The 15,392-nt window shown below is 46.0% G+C and overlaps 1 pseudogene; it reads right to left on the bottom strand.

The window, feature by feature from the left end:
- Positions 1–2,380: 2,380 nt before the first annotated feature.
- Positions 2,381–15,151, bottom strand: LOC148478378 (meiosis-specific coiled-coil domain-containing protein MEIOC-like; annotated as a pseudogene).
- Positions 15,152–15,392: the final 241 nt, after the last annotated feature.

The following is a 15,392-nucleotide window of genomic DNA, read 5'->3' as shown; positions in this document are numbered from 1 at the left end:
GATTACCACAGAGAGAAAATGATCCCTCTGGGTTTTAGGGTTCGAAATACTCCCACAATCGGTAGATACAATCCCGACTTCTGCAAAAAGTGGATTGGGATTTTAAATAAGTGTAGTCTGGACTTAATCCTCCTTGTTATTGAGGAGGTAGGTCGTGAATTGGGGTCCACCAGGGCCAAGATTCTGAATTATGAATCTGAATTTAAAACAGCACTACAAAAAGATTTGTCCCAAGACTGGCTGTTGAAGTTACAGACACAGTGCGAGAATTATCGAAGAGATTTAATGAAATTTAAGAGAAATAAATATCAGATAGTAAAGGGAGACTACGACGACAACCGTGTCTACCGTTGGCTCATGGGTGGGGACACGAGAGTACAACCACGAAGATCGTTCAGACCAAGGGCAAATTGGCGTCAACGCAAGGAGAGATTTAACCCCAATACCGCTTCATCCAACAGTGATAGTGAAGTGTACTTGGTCGACTCGGAAGACCCACAAGAAGGCACGACCAGTCACTCTGAGGCTTCTCAGGCCAGACAAAAGGCTTAAAAAAACAAGGGGCGCCCACCCGTAGGGGGGGTCAGCACAAGAGGCTCAGCCGGCCTTACCACCAAAAAGAAAACCTAGTATTTAACCTCTCGTCTTGCCAACTAATGGCCTTAGAGACACAGGTATTGAATAAGGGCCTTTCTTTTACCCTACCAGCCATTATGATGAATTCTCTTGGAAAATGGCATTACATCGTTTTTCACGAAAATTACGCCTTCAGGAACATTTCGGCACAAAGCCTATTAGTAATTCTAACGATGTACATGCCGGCTTTATAAGGGATAGATCTAGGTCCACATTTGATCCTCAATCCTCAAATGCCTCTATTAGAACGTTCACCCGTCTATTAGATGATGCTGTTGTTAGATATGCTGCGGCTTCCAACATTAAACATTACAACCTCTCTAGAGCAGAACAGGACACTCTGAGAGACCTTGGGAACTATCGGGATATCATTATCCACCCCGCCGACAAGGGGGGCGGGATTGTTGTCCAGGACCTGTCCGAGTATAGGGAGGAAATCAACCAACAGTTGGCCGTTGTGGATACTTACCAACCTCTTGATAGTGATCCCACTTCAGACTTCAAGAAAGAACTGGATGAGGTACTTTGGGGGGCCTATAGTGCAGGTTTACTGTCTGATCAATTGGTAAAGTCGTTAATCACTGAATATCATGTTACTCCTATACTGTTTACAGTGCCGAAAATTCACAAACGGATAGAGAAACCTCCTGGATGCCCGATTATATCGGCTAGAGATTCATTGTATCAGCCCATTTCTCAATTCTTAGACAGCATCATCCAGCCTTTTCTGTTGACACAACCCACGTACATCAAGGACACGTCCAGTTTTCTCCAACTGTTGGACGGAGTGGGCTTAGTCCCTGAGGATACTCTAATTTGCATTATGGATATATGTAGTCTCTACACTTCTATCCCTCACCAGGACGGATTAGAGGCCATGAAAATGTTTTTGCGTGCAGAGGAAGTTCCCAACATCAACCATGCTTTATTCCTGAGGTTACTTGAATTGACTCTTACCAGGAATTATTTCCTTTTTGACGGGCGCTACTTTTTACAACGTACCGGCTGCGCCATGGGAAGTAATGTCGCACCCTCATATGCAAACATTTTCATGCTTAGGGAAGAACAATTGATGTTTTATGGTGACAATGCAGTATCCAGGCATATACTATTATTTGCCAGGTACATAGATGACCTCTTCATGTTGTTGTCAGGAGGAGAAAAGGAACTATTGGCTCTGATGCTGAACATCAACTCAAGAAACTCACCGATTAGGATCACCTTTCAATATAGTTCCCATTCTCTGAATTTCCTGGATGTCCAAGTGACCATAGCTAAGGGCCGCATCAGTACCAACGTATACTCCAAACCCACAGACAAAAACACCCTACTACACGCGAGTAACCACCATCCTCCTGCCCTCAAGGAGGGCCTTCCGAAATCACAAATGATGAGGGTGGCTAGGATCACCAGTGAACCAACTGAAGTTGAAGCAAGGGTAACCAAAGCTTTGTTCATTGGTTACCCTGCTGAGAACAGAGACAAGATGATGGATTGTAACATGGAACATATTACGCCGGTGAAATGTATTATACGCATGTTTTTAGTACTTTACTGATGGCCTGCATTTTGTCAAATAGATGTTCTTTTTACTTAACCTAACCAGCTGCTTTAAATAAAGCAATAGCTATTCAAAATACAAGGAGATGGATGATCATATCATGACTAAGCTAAGGACCTTTTGGAGCCTTGCCACTGCAGACAAACCTGGAGTTAATCACTCATAAAATAATGCTTGCGCGCTTTAAAAGTTATTTTTCCCCGTGCAGCTGGTCAAACTAGATTCATCAGTGTAGTCCAGGAATCCAGCTGATAATTGCATAAGGCTTATTAACAACGCAGATAGTCAGTAACAATGATATCTGTATCACTAGTATAAGGTCATTTGTGAAGCACATTAGTTTAGTGCTACTGCACATCTCAATTTGCACAAGTGCCCTTAGATTTTTGTCAAGGAGCAGTGGATTAAAGAACAAGGAGGAAGAGTTGGGTAGAGTGACAGTGTTTCTCATTACGCACACCTACTTTTGAAATAGCATTTCAGGGAGACTGTGAAAGCAACACCTATGAGCGTGCCGTGTAGAGTTGCCAGATAATCCCTTTAATAAAGGGACATATATGCATTACAAGATGGTTACAGGATGCCGGCGTTCGGGATCCCGGCGTTCAAAATCCTGATGTCGGCATCTCCACAGGGTTAGCATACCAACACCTGTCGGTAGGTATCATAATCCTTCCCATCTCTATACTCTAACCCTCCCTCCCCGGCACCTGTACCTAACCTCTACCCCTAGTGCCTAAACCTAACCTCGCCATCCCCACACCCTAAACCCAGGGGGCAAGAACGGGGTGGAACTGAGTTCAGTCAACTCTAATGGTAGGTGGAACTAGTTCCCCCTCCGCCACGTCCTGAATAGAAGTCCTACAGACAGAGTACTACTGTCTGGTGGCAGCCGCCTCCCCATCCTCGGTTTCCAGCTCCATGTTCCTCCTCCGCCCGAAGCCTGCTCCTCCCTGTCACTCACTTTGTGGCCCTGCATCCCTGCAGCTCCTTTTGCGGCACAGAGTATGTGCCGTCATGCCTTCAATGCTACTGCATAGTGCACTGAGGAGCCATGAAGAGAGCAAGGACCAGGGCAGGCACAAGGTGAGCTCCTGCTAGAGGGACATGGGGGCATAAGCTGCTGGTGGGAGAGGAAACACAGGGGCAGGAAGCTGCTGCTTGAGGGACCCGGGGGGTATAAGCTGCTGTTGGGAGAGGAGACACAGGGGCAGGGAGCTGCTGAAAGGACACAAGGGGGTAAGCTGGAGAGACACAGGGGGCGGTGTTGGAGTAAAGACACGGGAATGGGGTGAGATGCAGGGGGGGCTGATGCTTGCAAAACACAGGAAGATGGTGCTGAGGAGACGGTGGGACAGAGAACGTTTTGTTTCTTTTTAAGTGACTTTTTAAGAATATATATAATTTATATGTGTCCTCTATTAAAGGGATGAGGTAGTGTGTAAAATCTACTTGTTGATGAAAACACATTGATACTTTTCAGGGCTTGGTTGTGTACTTTGTTTTACAAGGGGTTCTATATAAGTGGCCAAGAGAAACCTTATTTGAAAATGCATGTAGCCATAGGGATCATTGTGCCTTAACATCAATGCAGGAAATGGCACTGATTATACAATTTGGATGAATATATCTCTGATTTTTTTTTTTTTTTACATGTATATAACAGCTACATAATGACGGTAAGGGTAAGGAGCAATGAGGGAGATACTGTAGCTAAACTCTTCAGGGAGTCGGGTTGATTGCTATTATTTCAGTGAGTCTCCCTGACAAGCAGCGAGAGTTGACAGGTACAGTATGCTGAGCCAGGTTCAGCGCCCCCTTAGCAGTTCTGGTGGTGCCATCTCATGACCACCCGTGTCGATCTTGGCCTCTGGAGACATCCCTGAGCTCCACTCCTATTCATTATACTATAAATGGCCTAGTAACCATGCGGAAACACTAGTTTCCGCATATTTTAATTACCAGGTCATTCATCATCAGGGGTCCGATAGGACCACCTGATATTCAGCAAAACTCCGAAAACTGCTCACGAGAACAAGCGCCATCTTCAGATGGTGCTTGCTCTCATAGCCTCGCTCCTTCCTAAGGGAAGGAGTTCCGGGGCTGCAAAGAGGGATCCTTCAGCCGCCTTCTCATGGACTTCCCTGCGGCTCTGCACATGCATGACCTCGGGTCACGCATGCGTAGGCGGGCCGATGGGGAAGAGATAAGTAACGCAGTTACTTCAGCTCTTCTCCAAAAAGCAGCTGTTCCCGCACTGGAGCTATGATGAATTGCTCCGGTTTAAACTATCCCTCGCTGCGAGTTGGTTACTTAAGTATCCCTCGCAGCGAGATCAATACTTAATCATCGTGAATAGGCCCCTGAATCCCACCAACTGAGTTCCACTGCTTGCTCACTGGTTCTACTCAGCCCATCAGTGGCGAGGGCAATGTGTTTTTGTCCGAGCTGGTAGAGGACTCATTGCCAGAACAACTTATCTCCTTGAGACCTGCTTCCTGGTTCCTAGCTCAGTGTACCCTTGCAAATGTTTCAGTTCAGTTCTCGGCTGTGCAATATACTCTGCAGACGCTGTAATCAGTTCCCAGCTGTATACTATACTCCGCAGACGCTGTAATCAGTTCCCAGCTGTGTACTATACTCCGCAGACGCTGTACTCAGTTCCCAGCTGTGTACTATACTCCGCAGATGCTGTAATCAGTTCCCAGCTGTGTACTATACTCCGCAGACGCTGTAATCAGTTCCCAGCTGTGTACTATACTCCGCAGATGCTGTAATCAGTTCCCAGCTGTGTACTATACTCCGCAGATGCTGTAATCAGTTCCCAGCTGTATACTATACTCCGCAGATGCTGTAATCAGTTCCCTACTGTGCGTTATACTCCGCAGATGCTGTAACCAGTTCCCAGCTGTGTACTATACTCCGCAGATGCTATAATCAGTTCCCAGCTGTGTACTATACTCCGCAGATGCTGTAATCAATTCCCAGCTGTATACTATACTCAGCAGACGCTGTAATCAGTTCCCAGCTGTGTACTATACTCCACAGATGCTGTAATCAGTTCCCAGCTGTGTACTATACTCCGCAGATGCTGTAATCAGTTCCCAGCTGTGTACTATACTCCGCAGATGCTGTAATCAGTTCCCAGCTGTATACTATACTCCGCAGACACTGTAATCAGTTCCCAGCTGTGTACTATACTCCGCAGATACTGTAACCAGTTCCCAGCTGTGTACTATACTCCGCAGATACTGTAACCAGTTCCCAGCTGTGTACTATACTCCGCAGATACTGTAATCAGTTCCCAGCTGTGTACTATACTCTGCAGATGCTGTAATCAGTTCCCAGCTGTGTACTATACTCTGCCAGTGGCGTCACTAGGGGGGTGCGGGGTTGCGGCCCGCATCGGGTGTCACCCTTCAAGAAGGTGACACCAAAAAGAGCAACACACACACATGCGGGCCGCACGCCATCCACAGACCCGTCCGTTGCCCGCACACCCCCTGCTGACCCCAAATAGACTGGCCCTGCAGCCGCCGCTGCGGGTGAGTTAAGTCTCTCACTGCGGCGCGGCCGGCGTTCAGAGCCACACACAGGCACAGAGCATCTCTCTTTGCCTGTGTGTGGCTCTGGACGCTGGCCGCTGGCCGCGGTGACGTCATCAGGCACGCGGCACGCCGGCTGAAGGGGAAATATACCTTTCCATTCTGGGAAGGAGAAGAAGGAGGTGTGTGCCCGCCGCCCGGACAAGCCAGCCTGGACTTCGTAAAGGAAGGTAAGTAGTACTGTACAGGGGTGGGGGCACAGCATAAGCAGCGTTACTAGGGCTTAATATTGGCACTACTGGGGATAGTGTATAGAGGGCACAGTATAAGGGTACTACTGGGGGCACAGCATAAGGGGCATTACTGTCTGGGGACACTGCATAAGGGGAGCTCCTGGGGGTATTATATAAGGGGTGCTACTGGGGGTACTATATAAGGGGCATTGCATAAGGGGCGCTACTGGGGTACTGTATAAGGGGCACTGCATAAGGGACGCTACTGGGGCCACTGTGTAAGGGCACTAGTGGGGGCACAGTATATGGGGGTCTAATACAGGAGGCATTGCATGATGGGCTATAATACATATTGCATATTGGGCACAGCTGCAGGGTACATTGCATAAAGCGGCACTACTTAAGGGGGAACTGCTTAAATGGGCAGAGCTACAGGGGGCATTGCATAAGGGGCACTACTACTGGGGGCATTGTTTAAGGGGCACTACTATGGGCATTGTGTATAAGGGTCACTAATGTGGGCATTATGTAAAAAGGGCACTACTGTGGGCATTGTGTAAAAGGGGCACTACTGTGTGTCGTAACATAAATAAGGGACACTAATTTATGGTGCAATGTGAATAAGGGGCACTATGTGCGGTGTAATGTGAATAAGATTGTGCTACTGTGCGTTGTAATTTGAATTGGGGATAGTATTGTATGAACATGCCATTTTCTTTCGAGATCACGCCCCTTTTTTGCACCATGTGCCTTAGGCGCTTGCTGTCCTTTTATTGATAAATTGCTGAGGATGGGGCGGTCGTTCCACCACGTCTCTAGGACCACTTTAAACACTGCTACCCAGAATACTGAGCGTGGCATCATTACGCCCGCCGGATGCGCCCGGCATCCTGGGAGGAGCACAGTGTGAATGCTGGACAGGTAAGGGGGAAAAGTTTACGACGCTGCACATCTTGGTCTCAATTTTTTTTTTTTGGGTGGAGGCAGGGGGTGTCACCATGCATTACAGCACCAGGTGACACCAACCCTAGTGACGCCTCTGTACTCTGCAGACGCTGTAATCAGTTCCCAGCTGTATACTATACTCTGCAGATGCTGTAATCAGTTCCCAGCTGTGTACTATACTCCGCAGATATTGTAATCAGTTCCCAGCTGTATGCTATACTTTGCAGACGCTGTAATCAGTTCCCAGCTGTGTACTATACTCCGCAGACGCTGTAATCAGTTCCCAGCTGTGTACTATACTCCGCAGACACTGTAATCAGTTCCCAGCTGTGTACTATACTCCGCAGATGCTGTAATCAGTTCCCAGCTGTGTACTATACCCCGCAGACACTGTAATCAGTTCCCAGCTGTGTACTATACCCCACAGATGCTGTAATCAGTTCCCAGCTGTGTACTATACTCCGCAGATGCTGTAATCAGTTCCCAGCTGTGTACTATACTCCGCAGACGCTGTAATCAGTTCCCAGCTGTGTACTATGCTCCGCAGATGCTGTAATCAGTTCCCAGCTGTGTACTATACTCCGCAGATGCTGTAATCAGTTCCCAGCTGTGTACTATACTCCGCAGACGCTGTAATCAGTTCCCAGCTGTGTACTATACCCCGCAGACACTGTAATCAATTCCCAGCTGTGTACTATACCCCGCAGACGCTGTAATCAGTTCCCAGCTGTGTACTATACTCTGCCAGTGGCGTCACTAGGGGGGTGCGGGGGGTGCGGCCCGCATCGGGTGTCACCCTTCAAGAGGGTGACACCAAAAAGAGCAACACACACACATGCGGGCCGCACGCCATCCACAGACCCGTCCGTTGCCCGCACACCCCCTGCTGACCCCAAATAGACTGGCCCTGCAGCCGCCGCTGCGGGTGAGTTAAGTCTCTCACTGCGGCGCGGCCGGCGTTCAGAGCCACACACAGGCACAGAGCATCTCTCTTTGCCTGTGTGTGGCTCTGGACGCTGGCCGCTGGCCGCGGTGACGTCATCAGGCACGCGGCACGCCGGCTGAAGGGGAAATATACCTTTCCATTCTGGGAAGGAGAAGAAGGAGGTGTGTGCCCGCCGCCCGGACAAGCCAGCCTGGACTTCGTAAAGGAAGGTAAGTAGTACTGTACAGGGGTGGGGGCACAGCATAAGCAGCGTTACTGGGGCTTAATATTGGCACTACTGGGGATAGTGTATAGGGGGCACAGTATAAGGGTACTACTGGGGGCACAGCATAAGGGGCATTACTGTCTGGGGACACTGCATAAGGGGAGCTCCTGGGGGTATTATATAAGGGGTGCTACTGGGGGTACTATATAAGGGGCATTGCATAAGGGGCGCTACTGGGGTACTGTATAAGGGGCACTGCATAAGGGACGCTACTGGGGCCACTGTGTAAGGGCACTAGTGGGGGCACAGTATATGGGGGTCTAATACAGGAGGCATTGCATGATGGGCTATAATACATATTGCATATTGGGCACAGCTGCAGGGTACATTGCATAAAGCGGCACTACTTAAGGGGGAACTGCTTAAATGGGCAGAGCTACAGGGGGCATTGCATAAGGGGCACTACTACTGGGGGCATTGTTTAAGGGGCACTACTATGGGCATTGTGTATAAGGGTCACTAATGTGGGCATTATGTAAAAAGGGCACTACTGTGGGCATTGTGTAAAAGGGGCACTACTGTGTGTCGTAACATAAATAAGGGACACTAATTTATGGTGCAATGTGAATAAGGGGCACTATGTGCGGTGTAATGTGAATAAGATTGTGCTACTGTGCGTTGTAATTTGAATTGGGGATAGTATTGTATGAACATGCCATTTTCTTTCGAGATCACGCCCCTTTTTTGCACCATGTGCCTTAGGCGCTTGCTGTCCTTTTATTGATAAATTGCTGAGGATGGGGCGGTCGTTCCACCACGTCTCTAGGACCACTTTAAACACTGCTACCCAGAATACTGAGCGTGGCATCATTACGCCCGCCGGATGCGCCCGGCATCCTGGGAGGAGCACAGTGTGAATGCTGGACAGGTAAGGGGGAAAAGTTTGCGACGCTGCACATCTTGGTCTCAATTTTTTTTTTTTGGGTGGAGGGGGGGGTGTCACCATGCATTACAGCACCAGGTGACACCAACCCTAGTGACGCCTCTGTACTCTGCAGACGCTGTAATCAGTTCCCAGCTGTATACTATACTCTGCAGATGCTGTAATCAGTTCCCAGCTGTGTACTATACTCCGCAGATATTGTAATCAGTTCCCAGCTGTATGCTATACTTTGCAGACGCTGTAATCAGTTCCCAGCTGTGTACTATACTCCGCAGATGCTGTAATCAGTTCCCAGCTGTGTACTATACTCCGCAGACACTGTAATCAGTTCCCAGCTGTGTACTATACTCCGCAGACGCTGTAATCAGTTCCCAGCTGTGTACTATACCCCGCAGACACTGTAATCAGTTCCCAGCTGTGTACTATACCCCGCAGACGCTGTAATCAGTTCCCAGCTGTGTACTATACTCCGCAGATGCTGTAATCAGTTCCCAGCTGTGTACTATACTCCGCAGACGCTGTAATCAGTTCCCAGCTGTGTACTATGCTCCGCAGATGCTGTAATCAGTTCCCAGCTGTGTACTATACTCCGCAGATGCTGTAATCAGTTCCCAGCTGTGTACTATACTCCGCAGACGCTGTAATCAGTTCCCAGCTGTGTACTATACCCCGCAGACACTGTAATCAATTCCCAGCTGTGTACTATACCCCGCAGACGCTGTAATCAGTTCCCAGCTGTGTACTATTGTGATACCCCCGAATTCGGGGAGAGTTCAAATGTAATTTGTTTAGACACAAAGAAGAAATACAGGTGCACAACTCCAAATTAACTGATTATATATAAATAAATACATTTTGCAGTAAATACAGTAGAAGTTTTTGGCATAATCTTGGCCAAGGTTATGGGCCTGCCCACCATATCCGGGTAACCTCTTGTCGGGCAGGTCCCTAACATACTAAGAGGGGTATTCAATATGAAACGTTAACTTCACTGTCGAAGTTAACGTTTCATATCGGAGTTTTTACCTGCGTTAAAGTATCGGGTGCGCTCCCGCTTATACCCGTATTCAATATAAAGTTAACGAAAACGGTAAACTCCGAAGTTGGATTTGCGTAAAGTTACGAATTTTTCCTTAAAAAAATTGTAAGACCCCCCTAAAGTAGTAAAAACATGGGGGATCACTATGGGTACCCCCGTTTTAGCCTTTAATTGAAATTCGGGGATTTAAATAGCCGCAGCAGGTGTTTTTTTTCCGACATTGAAGAAGTGATGCAGAAGAGCACTTAGGTTATTTTTTTCATTTTTTTAAGTGGTCCCATCAAATTTGGGGTACATGGAAATGGGTACTAGCATATTTTTATGTCCCTAAAGTAAGTTTTTAAAAATTCTGCATTTGTGCACCTGCCGCTATAATTCTATTCTAGAAAACATCTGCCGCATACTTGCAGAATAGCCCTGAACCTATTTCCCTATTGTTAAACAATTTTTTCCCATTTTTTTTTTCACCCCAATTTTTAAATTAAGTTTTTGGGGTGTCCCTATTTTTTTTTAAAACTTTTTTTGACACAGTTCTTTTTTAAATGTCAGTCCCAGGGGTGCAGGCTATTTTTTTTTAAGCCTGCACCCCTAAACCCCAATTCTGCACTTTTTTTCGACACCTATTCAATGGTGAAATCTTATCCCCGTTTTTTATCAAAGACTTTTCAAAACTGCGATAAGTCTTTGAAATTGAATACGGTGTAAAACTAAAACCTGCGATAATGACGTCATACCTCCGATATTAACGCAAAACGATGTTATCGCACCCATATTGAATACCCCTGTAAGGCTCAAATCCAGAGTGCAGGACACCCCCAAACTAGCTCAGCTAAACCACCCCAAGGCACCGCTCTAAGAAAAGTGAAGTGTTAAGAGCAGCCATTGGCCGCATATAAAGAATAAAAATAAAAAAGTGAAATACATATATATAAAGGAAACAGACAGTGAGGTATTAAAATGTGTTAAAGGAAAATGTGTTATACTGCGGTGCCCTGAAGCAGACCAGCAAAGCAGTCTAGGGGGACCCACACCCCAAAAATGAACCAAAGCTGCACTACACAGTCCCTTTTGAGGGGGCCAACTCGGACAGAAGGAGGCGGAGATTTCCAGACTGAGTGACAGCCTTCTCATCCTAAGGGACTGCAGGAGAAGGTCTGTAATGATACGCAATATAGACTCACATTAACACTTGCCAACTCAGTGGAGGAAAATACCAACTACAGTCTAGCAGTATAGTATGCTAAACAGCTTTCCCCGTTATCATCACCATACCGTATGTAGTCAGCACAGCTAGACCATTATGGACCTCATAAAGAGACTAACACCTGCTGGCATCTAACGTTACTTCGCCGCTAGTGAGTGCTAGCAGACATAGTACCCCCCCGCCTCCCATTAACCCCTCTGAGCGTGCACCACCTGTAAAGAGATACCTGGCCAGCAACGTGTGAACTATTTTTAGTTAATGTAGATTACAGTACTGAGATAGATGGTAGGGTAATTAGTTAGGATTTGATTAATTGTGTTAAATTGTTTTGTGTGCCATAATTTAACTTCTTTAAGCCCACAGACGCACAGTCTGGAGGCGGAGTTGTTCCTGCATAATAAAATCCGTAGTTATTCGGTGTCTGTTATATGCAGTGAAATGTGATAACATGTGTTTATATATACACTGAATGTTTACTAAAGTATAAGTACCTTTGTTCCAGTCTTATACTCTTAGAAAGTAATTGTTAATAAAGAGCCATGTTAATGACCAATTGACTGATTACATTGCATATAATCACAAGAAATCGTTAGAGGGACCAACAGTAACCCGTGTCTTTCTGTGTAGCCCTTAAAAGAAGTACTAGTAATTATCGTTGAGGGTGTTATATAAATTGGCGTCACAAACAGGATTCGAACCTGTGCGGGGAAACCCCATCGGATTTCAAAGTGGTGAGCTCCATTTACCCAGAAGAGTTGCTACTCTGGCTTGTTCACACAACTGATCCACTATCAAACGGTCAACTCTGGAGGGGTTGGCAGTAAGCCTTGGGATAGGAGTATTGTTTGTGCTGGAAACCGTCTTCCCTGGGTAATATTTCACAAGAACAGATTCGGTCCTTTTCCGCTCTTTTTTTCCAGAGCTCTGCATTGCTCATAACATTCTGTTGTTCCTGCATAATAAAATCCGTAGTTATTCAGTGTCTGTTATATGCAGTGAAATGTGATAACATATGTTTATATATACACTGAATGTTTACTAAAGTATAAGTACCTTTGTTCCAGTCTTATGCTCTTACAAAGTAATTGTTAATAAAGAGCCACGTTAATGACCAATTGACTGATTACATTGCATATAATCACAAGAAATCATATACCTTCCATCAGAGGGACCAACAGTAACCAGTGTCTTTCTGTGTAGCCCTTAAAAGAAGCACTAGTCCTTATCATTGAGGGTGTTACACTATACCCCGCAGTTCCCAGCTGTGTACTATACTCTGCAGATGCTGTAATCAGTTCTTCCAGATGGAGGAGGAGTTCACTTGCAGGTATACTTCAAGGCTTCACTGATCTCTGAGTGTTGTACATTGGTACCAAGCCACAAATGGAGGCATCACCATGCAATAGATCATTAAGCCGTGGACACACTTGGCCCATGTCTTCATAAGGATACGGGTCATAGTTGTCCATTATGGGATAGATTGTGTGACCCAAATTCTGAGAAAAGCGTGACCTATAATTATTGGAAGAGTGTGTGGTAAAGTTGTTACGTAAGTCACCCATCATCAATCCATTAGAAAAACATGTGTCCTGATGTGTCAATTTGTTACCATGTAGTGGCTTATCACCTCTTAGTGGTCTTTGATTAGTGTAGTTCAGTAAACTGCTAAGCAACTCCTTATAACTTTGGGCTATACTGTCATAAGTGTGCTCATCTACACTGCACTGCATGCTCTGTGTTTTCTCTGGAATCTTCTTGCCAGCGTTGTTTAATGGACAGTACCGGCTTGATATTTTCTCACAGACACCATTTAATGGTTTCAATCTTTTTTCAGAGATGGATTCATACATTAGTTCCTCTCTAGTTTTGCTAATTCTGTCATGTGTCCTATCGCACTGTTGTAACTGTATTCAAAGGGTGAAAATGTTTGGTTCACATTGTTGTATATTTGGAAACTACTGGTAGGTGTAAGTGGACAGCCCACTGAAGAATAGCTGGAGCCAAGAGTAGGATTTCTCTGGGAATTAGAAAAAATGGCATTTAACTTGACCTGATTGCAATAAGTGTTGTGAGAATTGCTCTCTGTCTGGCCATTCACCCATGACGACATGTTGGAATTACCACTAGTTATAGAGGGCATATGGCTGGAAGACAAATTAATCTGAATTTTGGACATCTTGTCTCATGTGGTTCAGCTTCTGTAGGTGATGAACAAATGCGCTTCTCTCTCCACACACAGGGCCTGATTCAGAGCCGAACGCTATTTGCGCTCGCTCGTTCAGAAAAAGGGGCCGGATATTTAAATAGAGCGCTCGCTCTTTGCGGTCTGTTGACGCCTCTATGTCTGAGCAAGTGAACGAAATATGCGCTCGCTATTTTGTAAAAACGCCCCCTGGCCGTTCGCATCATACATCATCTCCGCTATTTATTAGATTAATCGAGTGCATCGAAAGGCGTAAGAACTGCTCGCAGTGCTTGTGGTAGGATTTTCCTACCGCAATCATGCGAACAGTTCAGGCTAAGAGACAACCAAGTGACGTGGCCGATGACGCTGCTTTGTTAATTATGCACACCCTTAAAACGTCCGTTTTGACCATTTGGCTCGCCTGCGTTCGGATCTCCACTCCCCGTTTTCAAGCACCTTCCCCTGTTACCACCCACAAATGCCTCATCCTGTCACTCAAATTAGCAGGCACCCGCAATTTTGCGAACCCACGATTTCCGACCGCAATGACTGGTTGGCAAATGCGTATTACGACCCATATGCATGCGCAGATGTGCGAACATCGCTCGGAGCGAACGAGCGGCCGCTTACGAGCGGCTCTGAATCAGGCCCACTGTTTTCATCCCATAATCCATCTTGTGATCATATTCAGAGGCAAATGTTGAATTCTTTGGGAAAGGTCTAGCTGTCATCAGTTGTGTGACCTTCACAGCAGTGTCATTTTGATTTGGTATAAAATCTTCACATTTTTTAAAGTTTTGTTTTGCTTGGAATAATCTAGCATAGGCTTCAGCATCAAAAGCAGGAAATTCAGATGATGCTTTAGAGCAGCATTTACTGTGCTTGGGTTTACCATGATTTATTATATCATATCTTCCAAATTCAGTATCAAAATTATATTTATTTAATGGTGAAACCAATGAATCCCTCTTCTGAAAACAATCTTTGGATGTTTCAGGCAATGCAGCTGATATTGAAAAGCCATTCTTGGGAAGAGAGTACTCCTGAATGCTGATTTTGGGGTTTAGATTACAGGTTCCACGATTATCAGTACGACAGGAAGAGAGCCAATGTCCACCTGGTTCCAGATCATGGTATAAATCCTCTAACGTCTATGTTTCTGTGCTGGGCACAGACTCTGTGCCATAGACATTCTGCTGCAAAATTGCCAGGTCCTCAGATTGTTTAATATCTTGCAGTAGTTCCTGGTGATCAGACAGTCTATTCATATCCACAGGCCACACAGATTTCAAAGTGGGAGAGCAAATTCCTTGACTAAAATAAGGCTGTGTTTTTTCTGTTTCATCAAGAATATTAGATACTAGTCCATAGAGATCAGCCTCACTTCTGTATTCATTATTTTCAGCTTGAACCTTGGACTTGAGCTGTGTAGAAGTTGCTTGCTTTATCTCATCAGGGTATGTTGACCAAGGTGTGTAGAAATGAGAAGAATCAGTATAGTTTGTAGAATAATTACATGAATTGGTAGGAATTGAAGACTCATAACTGTGGTGCATGTCAAATGGTTCCTCACTCTGAACTTTGTAAGGGCTGTAAGTGGGGCAAGGTTTGAACAATGTACTGCTGGTAAACTCATCCATAAGCTTGCTTCCAGCATCCAAGTCACTACAGCACCGACTATTTGCTCTGTAGGCAGCTGTATGCTCCATGCCATTCGCTGCTCTCCGTCCTCAGCCGGCGGACCCAACTCTTTGGCTCACCTACAAACAACTCAACTAGGAGCCCTCGAACAATGCTGGGTCTCCCGGTTAGCTAAGTGGGGCAAGGTTTGAATAATGTACTGCTGGTAAACTCATCCATAAGCTTGCTTCCAGCATCCATGTCACTCCAGCACCGACTATTTGCTCTTTAGGCAGCTGTATGCTCCATGGCATTCGCTGCTCTCCGTCC

Source organism: Taudactylus pleione, unplaced genomic scaffold (assembly GCF_031769625.1).
Source record: "Taudactylus pleione unplaced genomic scaffold, aTauple2 ptg000659l, whole genome shotgun sequence".
NCBI classification, from domain to species: Eukaryota; Metazoa; Chordata; class Amphibia; order Anura; family Myobatrachidae; genus Taudactylus; species Taudactylus pleione.
Note: the sequence above shows the minus strand (reverse complement) of the source record. Positions and strands in the feature narration are given on the sequence as shown.